This window comes from Tachypleus tridentatus, chromosome 13, assembly GCF_004210375.1.
Source record: "Tachypleus tridentatus isolate NWPU-2018 chromosome 13, ASM421037v1, whole genome shotgun sequence".
Lineage (NCBI taxonomy): Eukaryota > Metazoa > Arthropoda > Merostomata > Xiphosura > Limulidae > Tachypleus > Tachypleus tridentatus.
Window position 1 is genome coordinate 234,144,478 of NC_134837.1, and position 17,476 is coordinate 234,161,953.

At 31.1% G+C, this 17,476-nt stretch overlaps 1 pseudogene across 1 annotated transcript in view; it reads right to left on the reverse strand.

The window, feature by feature from the left end:
* LOC143238711 (sex peptide receptor pseudogene) overlaps positions 1 to 17,476 on the reverse strand; it is an 82,810-nt pseudogene that overhangs the window by 22,020 nt on the left and 43,314 nt on the right. Inside the window, exon 2 of the transcript XR_013020723.1 lies at positions 10,664 to 10,910. The product of XR_013020723.1 is annotated as a sex peptide receptor pseudogene (transcript). The remainder of the gene's footprint in view (positions 1 to 10,663; positions 10,911 to 17,476) is intronic.

Here is a 17,476-nt window from a genome sequence, read left to right on the forward strand (position 1 = left end):
TACTACTACTAAACAATGCATAATGATAATAATAAAATCAAAATCCAACAAATCTCTAACCTATAATTTTCATTAACGCTCTCGGGACGAAATCAAGAAGGGCTATTTGAAAACAAAACGAATTTTTAAAAATTTCTTATTTAAACTAAAACATTAATAATGTATAAACTAGTCGGCTGAAGAATACATTCTCAAGAGAGTCTACAAATTCTTACTAGTGGACTGGATTTAAGATGTTCAAATCTTCAGTCAATTTATTTATCCTGAATTTTTCATTATAACATATATTGTTTGTTTGTTTGTTTTTTAGAATTTCGCACAAAGCTACTCGAGGGCTATCTGTGCTAGTCGTCCCTAATTTAGCAGTGACTAAAGGGAAGGCAGCTAGTCATCACCACCCACCGCCAATTCTTGGGGTAATCTTTTACCAACGAATAGTGGGATTGACCGTCACATTATAACGCCCCCACGGCTGGGAGGGCGAGCATGTTTGGGGCGACGGGGATGCGAACCCGCGACCCTCAGATTACGAGTCGCACGCCTTAACACGCTCGGCCATGCCGGGCCTATAACATATATCCACCAAACTATGAAAGAGACAGGAGCATTATTAATAACTGCCTCCAATTAGCCAGCAGATGCCTCTTTAAAATATCAGTGTGTGATAACTACTTGCCATTTTTCAATCGTATGAATTATATTTATCACGAGAAGTAAACAGAAATGTTTGTGCGCTTTTTCTTTCATTTGTATTTATTGTAGCTATTTTAGATTTCAATCGAAGATCTGAAGTAACCATATTTTAAACGTTTTTCTCCTTCATCAAAATTACATAATTGCGCCGCTAGAACATGGTTGCTCACATTTAGTCAAACGTGTAAGACAACCTTAAATATGTAACCAAAAAAAGTACAAACTGAACTCGTCAGAGTTTGAGTTCACGACGCTGAAATTCTCAGATCATATCCCCGTGGTGCGTGAAGCACACCACAAATAGCGCTTAAACCCAAAATAAATAAACAAATCCCTATGAATCTGTCGACTTGCTCAATAAAACAACCCACGAGCAGTATTTATAAACTATTCAGCAAACGTGATTATTTTCAGTTGTTTTTTTCTTCTTGTTTATTATTCTAAAAGTTTTTCGTGAATATTTCAAGCGCGGAAAAAAATTAAATTTTAGATGATTCTGAATTAAAAATTATATAGGTGACTTGGTAAACACTGAAATGCACAAATTATTAGATGATTTAAAAAAAAGGATATATTCAGTTAATATGAACGAATAAACAAACACAAATGAATATTGGGTAGAAAATTAAATGGTTTTCACATTTCGTATAGGGTACGCTGTTTGAATAAAGCAAGAAGATTGGTAAAAACATCAGTTTAGTTAGTTTGTCCTATATTTTCAACAATTGCTCAACGTCCAATTATTATTGTAGAAGTGCAGCTTCTTATGTATTATAATATATTTTGGACGAGTCTCAAACTTATATTACGTACGTTACATATTACGATTCCAAATAGCTCGAAATTTTAATTTAGAAGTTAATTACATGTCGATATGTATTAAGATTGATACACAATTTTTTCTTAACACACATATATATTTTAATGTATAAAATACAATAAATATTAACAGTTATTACTAATAATTAAATGTGTATACAAATTTTACAAACTCACAAACAATATTCGATCTTCTTTCTGGTCTGGAACTCAGTATTTTATCAACGCTCTAGGTGTACAAGGCGTAAATTACTTTTATGTTAATACACAGAAATCATTCTTGACGAGAATACTGGCTAGCTATATTTTCGGCTGGCTTTAAGCGGTTTATGAACTTACTATTTTTACCGAGGAAGATATCTTATATCCTCGTAGAAATACTAACGTCCGAGTTTAATTCTCTAAAGTTGAATGGTTTGTAATGTTCGAAATCTATAAATTTTCTTGATCAAATTTTGTAGTTTTCCGATTAATAGATGTTAATCACAATTACAGCTTTCGAGGCTTATACTACAATGACTGTAGCGACCAAACAATATTATATTACCCTGTCCGCATCTTGTGATAACTAGCTTTTATACACAGGCGAGATTCTCGAATGTTCAATAATATACGTCTCATGCATTAAAAATGAAACAAACGCATGCATTAAAATGAACGTGTAACAGTAACTACTTTACAAGCTAAAGCCCTAAATCAGATTAGTGACAATTTGTTTGTAACCCGGTTACAGTTACACTGCTTGAAACATGTTTATCATACTGACTAACTTGGAATATATTTTTCGTTTAGATAGCGTTTCTAGTAAAGACCTTATGTTTTATGATTATATTTGTACGAAACACAAATTTCTATCTATATCTTTCACGTTATTGTATTTTGTTTTTAACATTAATTGTGTTATTTTTATTTTGAGGTTCATTGACTATTTTCTAGTTATATAATGCAAAAGAGCTAATTAAATAAAGAAAACAAAACAAAGATTGAATTAGAAGAAATGAAAACTGAACAATAGCATTATTTTTCTCAGTGATAAGTTACAAACAAATGGTGATCTATAATTACCAAATTATTAATATTATTACGTGTAGTGATATCAATATTGTGAATTGTGATATCAAGAACTGTAACAATTTTATTATATCAGTCATGTTTGTGAAATTGTGCTGCAATGCTTTGAACAAATAAAACAAAGAATTATTAAAATATCGCCATATGTAGAATGAATTTCCTTAGAAACAAACAAACAAAAATCAAATAAAAACGGAATTTATTTGCTGTTACTAGTTGCTTTATTTATTTGTATGTGTAACTCTTCTTATGGAAGCACAAACACTTTCAATTATGTTAAAACGTAAATTGCAATCTTTAATCTGTTTAATATGTTCTAGACTAGGGCAAAATAATTGATGTACTTTAAAACGCAATCGTAGAGTGAATCGTGTTGTATTTAAGATAGTAAGAAAGCAGCAACACTTTTTTTTTCAATTTCTAGAGACACAAACGCTTAACCGGAACAAATGCCGAAAATGGCGCCAAGTGTCCTCGATGGGATGCTCATGAATTTGAAGCTAATGATTACATTGAATAGACTGTCTTGAGAGAGAGATTTTTTTTCTAGATGATTTATTGCTATGATATAAAAAATTGGGTTGAACTGATAAGCTCACAAACATAACACACCTCATTTACTTTTATTGTTGTTAACATTGTATTAATTTTTTTTTCTGAAACTACTAGAACTCTTCTATCACATAAACACTACCAGTGTATTGTTTTTACTTTATAGAATTTTCGCGCCAAGCTACACGAAGGCTATCTACACTAGCCGTCTCCAATTTTGTATCTATAGGCTAGGACGAAGGCAGCTATTCAATACTATCCACCACCAGCGTTTGGGTTATTTGTTTACTGATAAATGTTCGGATTGACATCTATATTATAATAGTTTTATGGACAAAGAAGTTCGGCGATAGGTTTCGATCTCTCGACCCACAGATAGCGAGTTGGGCGCTCTAGCTATTAGGATGCTGATTTTGTTCAATAGTTATGATGCAAGAGAAATATTATTTTCGGACATTCAACGAAAATATGGATATCCTATTGCCCCTGAATTTCTTTTGAAAATCTCTGTAGAGTATTCTTTAAAATTATTTATTGGGAAAAAAATTATGTGAGATAAAATTATTTGTATATTTCATATTTTTAATAAGTAGTATTTCATATTGACATTGCTAGATATATTTTAATTTAAATAGAAAGAAATGCATTAAAACTAGTGAAATAAAAAGAAAGTTTTAAAAGAATAGCGTCAGCAGTATATCGAAGTATATGAATTAATATAATCAGTTAAACTAGTTAGAAAATAGTTCTGAAATGCGTTACATTATTTAGTAATGTTACGAGTTGTTAAAAGTTTTGCAGTATTTCTTACAACAATGTTTATCAATGCGTTGTCTATGTACGAAATTTTATATATATATATATATATATATATATATGTATACGTATACCAGACAAATCATATATAAAACCAAAGTTTACCATTTCATTAAGAGATTGATAATGAAAAGAATTAAGTGAAATATCTTTTAACATTTATAAAACTAAAACAGTTCGTTTCTTTAAATGCTTTATTAAATAATAAAGTTTTTGGCAAATAGTTATTCTATAACACTTATTTTATTACAAGTTACATATTTTACACTAAGGTACATTATTTTTTTAGAACTGGCACAGCGTTTCGATTAATCATTCTTAAGTATACAAGTTTTAACAGTAAAGAAGGGTTTGGAATTTAAATTAACATTCAGTAATCTAGAAGTATGTTTAGAACGTAGAACTGATAGTGGTTAATTTAGAACTGATAGTGTTTAACGTATGCATGTGCATAACAAGCGACGTGGTGTGTGTGTGTGTGTGTGTGTAGAGAATATTTTACGTGAAGTATTCGCATAAATAAATGATGTTTGGAGAAATAACAATCAAAAGAACATATAGATGTATCTGGGAATTTGTAAGTTATGAGAATGTTTGATTTTATTAATAAGGCTTCTTTGATTTTTTTCTGTTAATTTGAGGTTCATGTTTTAGTACAGTGATATTCTGTTAAGAAAAAAAACAAACTAGTTGATTTTGTTCATATGTTTATTGATTTAGCCCTTGGGTTTCTTATGCTTTTTCAACCTTATCTTCAAGCATGTTTTTTATCATGTATGTAAAAGCCAGCTAAATGAAGCACTTCATTTGCTAGTCCTTTACAAGTTTTTGATAAAAGTATGTTAATATTTTCAATATAGGAAAATCTTGTCAAGATGGGCAAACACAATATTTTCAACACGTAAACAATCTACATAAAGACATACAGTTCCCAGTTGAAAATAAAAACAACATCCACGATAAATTGTTTAAACGTTGACATTACAGAATTCCTGAAAACTTCATTACAGAAATTATAAGGAAAACCACATACAGCGGAAATTACATAGGTTGGTTTTCTAACATACTAGAAGCTAGAAGTCTAGAAAGCCTCCTAAATTTAGCATATATTATATGCAATTGAGAAAACTTTGATGAAAAAATTAAATACTTGACTCAATGTTTTACTAATTGTTTCCGACTAAAGTAGTTACAGAAACTACTGACGAAGTAAAAAAACACAGAAATAAATAATGTTAACAAACACACATTTAAAACCACAGAATAAAAACACTTAAACGCACAAATAAAAAAACAACATAAAACAAAGGAAAAGTAATTATTTGCACTGTTTCTTATAAAGAAACTGTTAACATAAACAGTTTAACAAATGTTTATATAACCTTAATCTAACGTCTAGATATATCTTTACTCCTGGAAATAAAATTAAATACGTACGAAAATTATGTAAGGATCTCAAATCACTAGAAAAATAATTACAAAAGCTTGCCAGTAACAGTGGTACGTCTGCGGACTTATGCTGCTAGAAACTGGGTTTCGATATTCGTGGTGGAGCAGAGCACAAATAGTCCTTTGTACAGCTTTGTGCATTATAACAAAACAAACAAGCAACTGCAAAATAGCTCAGCCTTATATACAAGTGAAACTAAACACAACATGAAGTTCAGGTGAAAAGAACATTAAAATTCCTCTTCTCAAATCTATGAGGATACGAACATATAAAACCATAATTTTTTATAAATTTAATATCATAGTACTGAAACATGAACCTGACATTAATAGCAGAAATATTAAAGATGCTTTGTTAATAAAATAAAACAATATTATAGTTAACCAATATTTCTATATGCTTTTGATCATTATTTCCCTAGATATATCTAATATTTTGCAAGTATTTCTCATAAGATGTTATTTTTTTTATTGTTTGGTTTTGTATTCATTCATAAATAATCTGCCAATTCACGTCAATTGATGTGCACATACACAAGTAACCATTACCAATTCTAAAATTTAAACAAACTATTCGATTGTTGAATATTGATTTAAATATTAAAACGTTCTTTACCGTTAGAACTTGTGTTATTGACAATGATCGCACCAATGACCAAAACATTGTACTTGTTATAAAAATAATCTTTTTTACTGTAAAAGCTGTATTTCAGAATAAGATGATACCTGCTACGTAAAAATAAACTCAAAACGAAACTATTAATTCTATAATACTCTTCTCAAGAGCTACTGCCACAATGTTGGGATTTCTTATGTATTATCTTTAGTAAACTTAAGTCAAACAGCACTGACAGATTTTATGGAAATTTTACTGTTTTTAAATTGCTAACATTTATTTTACAAAATACAAATAAAATATTTTAGTACTGTGGATAATGATATGAAATATCAAATCCCATATTAAATAATATTTTTTCTCTTTTGAATGTGATAGACTATAATTGGCAAATAGGATAATATAAGCTAAAGTATTTCCAGTGTCAACTGGTATCAAAGAATGATATAAAAGATAACTAGCTTCTGTTGTCATCTTTGCTCAGAAAACATGAAGTGTGTGCGTGTATGTTTTCTTATAGCAAAGCCACATCGAGCTATTTGCTGAGCTCACCGAGGGGAATCGAACGTATGATTTTAGCGTTATAAATCTGTAGACTTACCGCTGTATTAGCGGGGACGAAAACATGACGGAAAATATTCTATGAAACGTGCTTATTATATTAATCTTTTTTTCCAATATCAATTTTTCTTCTTTATATACTTTATATTAAGTATTACAAACTTGTTCATAAAAATTTGTTTTTTTCTAATTGGAAATAAAAAATAAAATACCTTATAGTACTTACTTAACATAAAATAAAACATTCCTAGTCTCGAAATATAAACCACGTGTTCAAAGATGAATGTTTTACTTTACTATTTTGTTCGTTTTTAGATTAAAAACTACCTGCCATTTTTACTTTAACTACGAGCTTATTTAGAAGTTAGTTACTTTAATCAAGGTAAGATATGAAAAGTGGTTTTATGTAGGATGAAGTTAATTAGTCATTAGTTTCATTTACTGTAAAATTTTATGCAACCAAAACGTTTCTCGCCATTTCCAGATGAAATGTTTGGTATCTTAATATTTTAGTGCTGAGACATTTCAATCCAGTGAAAAAGGTAATGATTGAAAGGCTAATAATTTTTAAAAGTCAGGCTAGAAGTAATCGTGAGAATATGGCGCGACGTAAAAACAAAATTCAATCTCTATAGGCAGAAACTAATCTTCAACTGTATGAGATTAATAGAAAAAGATACAGAAAATGTTCATAAATTTAATTTATACTTTTTTAAATAGTAGTTACTGAATTTTCGTTGTAATGTGAATTTTGTAACATATTTCAATGACTCTCTTGCTGTCTTATTGCATATTTAGTATGCGCTCGACTTCTGAGCTAACCTATTAGTTATAATCTATAATTGCGAAATCAAAATAGTAAGTATCCATTTTAACACACCATGGTTGGTTGGTTGGTTGGTTGATTTAGTGTTTTATGGCACAAAGCAGCTAGGCTATCTACGCCAAACATCCGGTAAAAAGGTAAAAGTAAATTCAGTAAAATTCATAAAAGGAAATTAGGGTAAAACAAAACAAAGTTAAAAAATAAATCAATAAATAGCATAAAACCAATGTTTACATTTAGTCTACAATGTGAAGAGAAAAACTACAGTAATTCAATTTGTAAAGAACTTTCTGTCACGTAACTGTAATAATCATAACTCTCCAAGACGACTAACAGGTAAGTACAAAAGCCACCGTCAGCCACCTGAAGTCCTGGTTTCGAGTTACTTAATGTTATGGCCAGTTTCTAATTTCAAAGTGAACTAGATGAACTGTGAATTTTAAAACGAAGCCACATTAAAAAGGTGTAAAGTATAAATTAAAAAAACTTAAATGGTATTAAAAAGATGAATGACCTTTAAAAAACTAAAAACATTACCAAGGTGGACAGTGTCACCATCATCAATAACATTGTCTAACGTTATGGACAAACCTTGGAACAGAACATGATTAACACACTGTAAGTGTACGCTTTCTTTGTTGAATTGTTACTAATATTATGTTACTTATGCCATCTGAGACATATCTTTGTACTAAAGCTATGTCAGAAAGATCATAAAACAAAAAAGTAAGTTTGCATGATATTTTTCATTTTTTTTACGTTTTAAAAAGTCATTGAATAACGTAAAGTACAGATATGTCCAAAGCCGTACATAGATGAACAGAAATCGATATAGCCATAATCTTATTTGAAGCTGTAGTGTATAAAGAGGATTGATTGAAGGAGTCAGCTACTGTCGTACATATAATTTCACTTTATACTTACGCTATAGATGTGTACTAGGTTTTTATCTACGATCTTATATCTAAATCTTTTTATCTTCTTTGAGTTGCACTACAAAACCATCTCGGGGATAAAATAACGTAATTTTTACTTTTTTTTTCAAATTCAGGCTATAACATTGTGAAAAGTTATAGTTAGCATAGCCAATAATGTCAATGACATCTTTGAACTGTAAACTAAGTTTCAATAGTCCAGTAAAATGATGTCATATGTAAATATTTACTATTGTCACCAAGACCAATGTTCACAAAGGCTCCGTTTAAATTAGAATCTAATCAGAAATATTTTGTTTATAAAACGCATGATCACCCCAGCCATTAATTAAAGTAATACAGCGATTACTATATTCATAATGTGTAATAACTTAACGAAGCAGGTGATACGGTAATGTGGCAAGTTCTTCACCAGATCTGTTTCCAATTTATCAACACCCTGAGAGGTGGATTTAACGTCTTATGATATCATACGGGTAATAATCCAGTTACTCTGAAACCTTTTTACAGTAGGAAGCTAACCAATTTAACACTGTGAGGAAACGCGTTATTATCCGGTACAAAAAAGTTATAAACACCTGTACATGCGCATAGGCACAAAAATGGTTGCTAAGATGTATTTATACATCGTATAACGTTCGATGTGGTATGTCGTAGCACATAAGGACCATTATGGTCACCGTTATTGATCTCTGCCAGAATCAGTATTCCACTCTCACCACACACGTATCTTCCTCCAAGAAATTGAGATTGGGTCACTTATAGGTCATTCTTCAAACATGTACAAGCCTGATATCTGGCTACAGTGTGTAGCGCAGTTCGATAGTAAAAAAAGCATTCGCCCACATATTGTTTGGGTAATACACGCGATCTTCTCACAACTGAAGACGGGTTGCTTAGCGGCGATAAATTAGACGAAAAAATATCCCTTATCTTTTAGTATAGTGATTAACTTTGTGAAACCTATTTCTAATCGTTTACATGATAACTTGTCATGCATTTACTTTCTAAGCTTCTGACTCAGTTGAAAATCTTAAGCTCTCTAGTTTCGACTGCCTATTTGTTAAATATTTTTTCTTGCAAAACTGTCAAAAATATCTTACCTTATACCTTTAATGACTACGTTCTCTGCTAGTCACATTTTGTTAAGCGTCTACACCTTTGCAATGATTAGCTACATTTGATCAGATTCTAATGAAACTATTCTCATCATATTATCGAAATGTCTAAACATGTATATTTTTGGTCCTAGCATGTTTCAGTATAGATATTTTTACACATTTTGCTCTTGCATAAACCATTAAGTAAGAATACACTATGCTCATTCTATTTCAATACTACTGAAATGTGCATACAGATTCAGAAGACCTGTTACATGTTTTACATGAAACTCACGTCAGATGTGCCTTTGACAGAATCTAATAATAGTAGTTGTGTTGTGCATTGTGATAGATAGAAAATAGAAGTATTCAATTAGCCTCTAATTTCTTTTAGTTGTATATATTTTAATCAATTAGTGGACACCATATTGTTATTAACGTTTTTCTATTTATATCTTTGAAATAAAGTCACTTCGAAACTCACGAGCAGTATTAGAAGGGTTTGTATAACAACATGATTTGTATGTGTTATGTTATTTTATAGCAATGTCACATTGGGCTATCTGCTTCATGTTTTGTAAAATCACAACTTCAAGAACAATAGTTGATATGGTGATTTTTGTTTATGCATATTTGCTCTTAAACCAATAGTTTTGCAGGCACTTAGGATTCATGGATTCCAGAAATATAGTGTTTTTTCTATATCCAAAACACTCTAGTTCAGTTACAAAATAAAGCAGTGAGAGCAATGAAACAGTTTCAAATTGTAAATGCAATCCAGTTCTTATTCGGAAAGAAATGCCAATTATGTGTACATGTTAAGCAAACTTACCGAAGATTTTAAATTGAAAATGTATTTGAAATTAATGATCAAGTTATATATTCTATATGACTTTATCCGTCTTGTAAGAGTTCTACAATTATTTTTATCACCGAATCGTACATCAGGAAGTTGTTAAATGTGATTGTGCTTTAAGTATGGTAACTTAAATATAATGACGTTTATAATTTACGTTGGTAGCATTAAAAGTTTTATTTCAAGCTTTCCTTTACGGGTTTTACGTCCCTTTTTGTTATAAAGACATGTTATTAGTAACTGATGTCAAACGAACTAAAATTTTCTGTTTTTAGTCCCTTGCAAAACTGATTCTGCTAAAAATTAAAAAAGAGCATTAATTTCAAGAAATGCTATTTGTTGGTGAGTAAACAGAGCACAATAACATACCTTTAATAATGTATGCTTTTACTAATCGAAGAATGTTTCCTAGATATTACTTCGCTAAATCCTGTGGTTGTTATCTAATGTAGAGAAATGACAAGTCTATTGATTGGTATTATCTAGCAGTAATCCGTGTAGCTCTTCCAATCTTTTCTTCCTCTTAACAAGATGTCAAGGAAAGATACTTCCTAATGATGGTCATTATCTTTTCCATCAGTAAGTCATACGGCTCTAAATCGTATCTGATGTTGATCTGCATGAAGTGAAAACAGACACGTTCATTGTAATCAAGACAAACAGAACATTATTTTTTTGCGTTAAGAATTCGAAACATTGTCTGAAGAAAATATAAATGAAATAATTTTAAGCCTTTAAGAAATTATACATCAGTTTGTTTTAAACTTTATTATTATAATATCTACTTCAACAACATTAAAATGTTAAACATATATACTTCTCCAAGGACTTTGCATCAAGGATTGTTAAATGTTTTCGATATATAAAACAACTGTGAAATACAAAACAATAGCACTTTTCTTTCATGCTAACATTATGCTTTTTAGTCAAAATTGGCAGCGTAACAAATATTTTGAGCAGTACCTTTCATATAACGTAAACTTACTGAATGGCTGTAACTTAATATTTGCTATCGATGAAATATATCTATGAATACAAGCTCATATAAAATTTACAATTTAGGATTACTTAATTAATTTTAAGCTCGCTGTATTTGTTTTCAAGAAAAAATTTAGGTTGTCTGAAAGTTTGTTTTCGTTTTTATTTGACGTACGACAAGTGAAATGCTCATTTTTATGTAATTAAAGATACGTATTATTTCTATTGAATGATCTGCGTATAACGTATTAAATTACAATAAGTAATCGTGGTTTTATAAGCATCAGTATTATTTAAAACTATTGTTAAGTAACAATAAAATATCGGCGTATAAGATTAAGACAAATCTCATCAACATGAGAAAATATAAAATAATAAATATAATTAAATGAAAAACTAATAGAGAGTTGTTTGTAATTTGTAAATTTATGATGATGTAAAACAAATGCTATAATGTAGAAAATATCATAAATTTACGAAGTATCTTTGCTGATTGTGTTATTGAAATGAATTTTTATTCGTTGAATAATTATAATTTTGCAAATGAAGGCCCAGCGTGACTAGGGGGTTAGGGCGCTCGATTTGTAATCTGAGTGTCGCAGATTTGAATCCCCGTCACACCAGACGTGCTTGTCCTTTCAGCCGTTGGGGCTTTATAATGTGACGGTCAATCCCACTACTCGTTGGTAAAAGAGTAGTCCAAGAGTTGGCGGTGAGAGATGATGACTAACTGCCTTCCCTTTAGTCTTACACTGTTAAATTAGGGACGATTAGCGTAGGTAGCGCGAAATTCAAAACCAAACAAACATTTTGCAGTTAAATTTCCCAACAAGTTGTTTTTCATGTATATTTGTAACAGATAAAGTTTAGCTTTTTTCTTTTTTAATAAGTTTTCGATTAGATTAATAACTATTAAAGCGCGTGTATGCTTTTGAAGCAGCTCCACCGATACACAAAGTAGACAAAAGAAAGAGTATTTTTTCTTGAAACTACTGTAAAAAAAAAAGAAGAAGATTTTCAGTGTATAAGTTAGTCACAGAAATGTTTTAATCGCAGCTTAAGATTCTGCTTTTGTAAAAAAAATCTAAAGACTTATAGCAGTTTTAATCATTTATTGCTGACGTTGGAACTTACGAACTTACTATAATTACTAGTACATTAATTTCATTAATATAGTTTATTATCAAAAACAGTTTTGAATCTTTGGTTTACCGAACGCTTAAAATCCTTGAAGAATTTACAGAACTGGAACATCTCACAAATAACACAGGACTGATCGAAGCCCACAACACTGATTTTTGAAGCTACAGCTAATGAGATCGATTACATCTAGATCTGAGGTTCTACACAGTCACAGTGGGACAACACAACCAACTGGCTTTTTTGCTGTACCAGTTTAAGAGAAAAAAATCTCACTGATGAAATTCCTCTAACGAGAAATACAGAAAATGAGGGGATTGTAACTAAGCCAGTGTACAAAAGTTAAATTATTGTAATTTGTCTCAAACACCTTTATCTTAATAAAGCTACATGTCTATTTAATGAAACCACATAGAGTAGATACGTAGAACAAGAAATCCTAGCTTGTCATACCAGTAAAGTCATCAGCTGTTCAAACTTATATAAAATATTACTCATATCTCATATATCTTTAATAGACTTAATGGTTAGTGGCATTTGATCAATTCTTTGACACACTCCTGATCAGTCAATAACTGACATACTGCTTATTTAAGCCGAGGTTATCTTAAACTCATTGATTTTTGTTTTAAAAGGCCCCTTCACCAGCAAATTACCAGTTTTGTTAAAGAAAAAAATGAGTTCTAGACATGGAGCATCTAAAAAAAAATTTTTTTTTTCCTACAGAACTTTTATGAAGAAGCGGTAACGCACTATTGTAGATAACGTAACTGGTGATGCCAGCTAAAGAAGTTCGTTTGACGAAGTCCTTCAATTCTTGTTAAAATTTCTTCAGCATTAATATTTCAGTTAGTATAAGTATAGTAATAACCATAAATGTATATGATAAACCAATCAATACATAAACCGTATATTTATAAGTACATTACGTTCAACACAACATTTTAAAGATATAGTTTACTAAACTACGCCGATTGAAATTATGATAATCCCAGGATTAATGATCTGGCGCGTATTTCTGTAATTGTTATGGCAAAATTAATAACATGGCACGTTTTTCTATAATTGTTATGGCAAAATTAATAACATGGCACGTATTTTTATAATTGTTATGGCAAAATTAATAACATGACAATGATAATCCCAGGATTAATGACCTAGCGCGTATTTCTATAATTGTTACGGCAAAATTAATAAAATGGCACGTATTTCTATAATTGTTATGGCAAAATTAATTATATGACATGTATTTCTATAATTGTGATGGCAAGCGGGCCCGGCATGGCCAAGCGTGTTAAGGCGTGCGACTCGTAATCCCCTTCGCGCCAAACATGCCTGCCCTTTCAGCCGTGGGGGCATTATAATGTGACGGTCAATCCCACTATTCGTTGGTAAAAGAGTAGCCCAAGAGTTGGCGGTGGATGGTGATGACTAGCTGCCTTCCCTCTAGTCTTACACTGCTAAATTAGGGACGGCTAGCACAGATAGCCCTCGAGTAGCTTTGTGCAAAGTTCAAAACAAACAAATAAACAAACAAATTTTATAGCAAAATTAATAATATGGCATGTATTTCTATAATTGTAATGACAAGATTAATGATACTGTAAGAATATGAATGACATGACACATTTCTATAATTGACATAATTTCTCATTCCATCATTCTGTTCGTGTGTTTTGTTCGTTTATTTTGTTGTTAAGCCCAACTTACGTAATTGGCTGTTTGTTTTACATTCACAGAGTACAGCAAACTTAACGTTACTGATGAGCCATTTGGGTGACGTATAAATAAGAAAAACATGGATTATGCGACTGGTAAGTGTTAAATCAAAATGTTTAAGGAACTTTTGATTTAATTTTGAATAATTTTTACATTATTTAATATGACTAAATACTGAACGATTTCTTTTAAATAAGTTCCTTTCATTTTTAGCATTAGAATATACGTGTTACATCACCTGCTATTACGCAAACAAACGAACCTTAACAATGACCTTACAAGCTCAATGGATCTCATATTTGTGTTGTGAGTGAAAACTGTGCATGGTGATTTACATATGTTAACTGAAAAAACTGAAAAATTCATGAATGTTAAATTTTCTAATTCTAATAAAATCATTGCAATATATTTCATCATAAACGATCTCTTTTAGAGTACTGTACGGCACAATGAACTCTTTAGCTTCTTATAACTAGTTCCTGAAACACCATATATATCTATACTTTGGCTTCTTATATGTAAGAATGATGAATTTATTGTGTATATTTCTTAAGTTTGTACATGATTAGTTTATTTGTTTTTACATTGTAGCTATTTTAAAACTTAACCAAATTATAGCTATTTATATTTCATTATCTTTGCCATCCAATAATCTCAACCTTTCTTTTTTTTATTTTGCCCCGTTGCTTTAGCATTTCTATTTCGTGTTAGTTAAATCAGTTTATTCGAACATTAAATCTTATAAAACACGGAGACTGCTTGACGAAGACTATTCGTACAAAACGTCCTAATAATAAGTGATCTCCTTGCAGCTTATTTCAAATTCAAATATCCGCCAAAATTTAAAACATTTTTTCTCTATAACATTACTGGTATGTCACTAAAATAGCTACATTACATGTTCAGCAGCGGGTGACAGCGAAATAATTTCCAGTAGACGACACATGGACGATATTAAAAACAAACCTCTGATGAAGATATGCATACCATCGCAAATATGAGATTCTTCTTTAGGGCCATAAGTTTAGCTTGTAAAAAAAACAAACTAACCCACAGAACCTACACAATAACACAAAAAGAGATAATTCATATGGTTATACAAAAAATAAAAATAAAATAATCTGCAATTTTGAAAAACGCGGCAGATGAGGTGAAGTGCGTTTTCTTTAATAGAAACACATAAAATACACAGTACATTAACGTAACTGCAATGCCAAAACTACAGTATAGCTATTGATATATTGCAGCCGTCGGCCCGGCATGGCCTAGCGCGTAAGGCGTGCGACTCGTAAACCGAGGGTCGCGGGTTCGCGCCCGCGTCGCGCTAAACATGCTCGCCCTCCCAGCCGTGGGGGTGTATAATGTGACGGTCAATCCCACTTTTCGTTGGTAAAAGAGTAGCCCAAGAGTTGGCGGTGGGTGGTGATGACTAGCTGCCTTCCCTCTAGTCTTACACTGCTAAATTAGGGACGGCTAGCACAGATAGCCCTCGAGTAGCTTTGTGCGAAATTCCCAAACAAAAAATATTTCAGCCGAGACTTAATCTTATACTATAAGACCAAACATCGTCACTGTTCTTATTAACCAATTGTAATGGACATTGTAGAATGTAGTACTTTGTGTTTTATGGTTTGCAATGTAGCTAATTCACAGTTAATTTTTCTTGATTATCTAAACCTTTTTTGTAAAGAAAAAGGCAAATGTAATGTTTTTATATTTACGACGCATAAAATCGTTTTAATTGCATATTCACTGATTTACATTCTGCATTATATAGTCGTCAGAATGTAATAATAATAGCATTTTATTACATTTAAGGCTAACGGTGTTAAAGCTCATCAGACAACAATAATGACATACATAGATGAACTGTGGCACATTTTGTTTTATGGAAAATCAATTTCCCAAATAAAGTGATATCTAAATAACTAATTGATGCACGAATATTTAAAGAAATCAAGTACAGCTGTAAATGGAGAAATAAATTCAGAGAAAAAGATAGAAAAAGATCTGACTGATACGTAACTATAGCTATTTCTAAGCTTCTTTAATGTTTGTTTGCTCAAAGCTACAGCGCCTGTTTCCATTGCTAAAAAGCCTGTTTTGTACTCTTACGATCATTTCCTCGTGTTGTTCGTGAGCCCATGCGGTTAATTCAGCTGTCAGCGAAAATAACACACGTGTACAGACACGAGGCTTAACCCAACTGAGCTTCTTAGAAGAGAAAGAAAAATAGGTCTCAAAATGTCTACTATGATGAAACGTGGATTTATCCTTAGCTGAACACTGGGACGAAGAAAAAAGTGCTGTTGTCATGAGTTTCAAATGTCAATTCCAAAGTTGATTCGTTAAACTCAACTCAAACCTTTCTGAACATAAAAAAGGACTGAAAAAGTGACGAGGGTAAAGAATTGCTTTCATTAATCATAAAATATTTAATTTTGTGTGATTATATTTTGCGTAGAAAATGTAATCAAATCAGTCACATGTTGGTAAAAAAGTACTCCAAGATTAAATGTATACAAGTTATTCTTTACTTTCTCCATAGAAGTTTCCGAATAGCAGAATGCTGCAATAATAAATCCACCCATATTGGTATGTTTCATTATCTTGTGCTCTACTGTAGAAAAGAACATCAAATAACAGCTTCACCATATGATGTTTAACATTACAATTTTATACATAAATGTTTTCCAACTTCAGAAATTGGTTATAAGTAATTTTATTCCAAGAAAATTGAGCACAAGCAAAATATTTCATGCAGTGAAATGTAATACTTCAAACGCAAGTGTAAGTTTTCTGTATTTCTAATATATCTATGGGTTAGAAGATCTATCAAATAATTTATAAAGTATGTTTTCGGAGCATGGCTTGATGACAAGGAAAAAAAAAAAAGATTGCGCTTATACTGTTGTGCAGGCTATGAAATATACTGTTTACATTATATTTAGCCTGCTACTTTTAAAAAGTCTCTATTTTCATGAATGTACAACTCATAACGTCATGGCAAAAAGCGTAAAACCATCAGTTATTTGTTTCATGCGTTTTTCTTACATTGTGAGTTTTTGTTTATTGGTTAAAATGGCAATACATTCACAAAGGTATACATACACTGCTGGCCAAAATTTTAAGGCCAATGAACATATGGAAAACAATATGTATTTTGCGTTGCTAGACTCAACCACTTATTTGAGTAGAGCTTCGAAAGATGAAAATAGGAAAAGGGAAAATAAAAAAAAACCTTTTAGCACTTAATAGGGAAAAAACGAACACTGTGAAATTAGACTAAATACTAGCTGGTCAAAACTTAAGATCATATTGAAACTAAGCGTTAATTGGTAAACA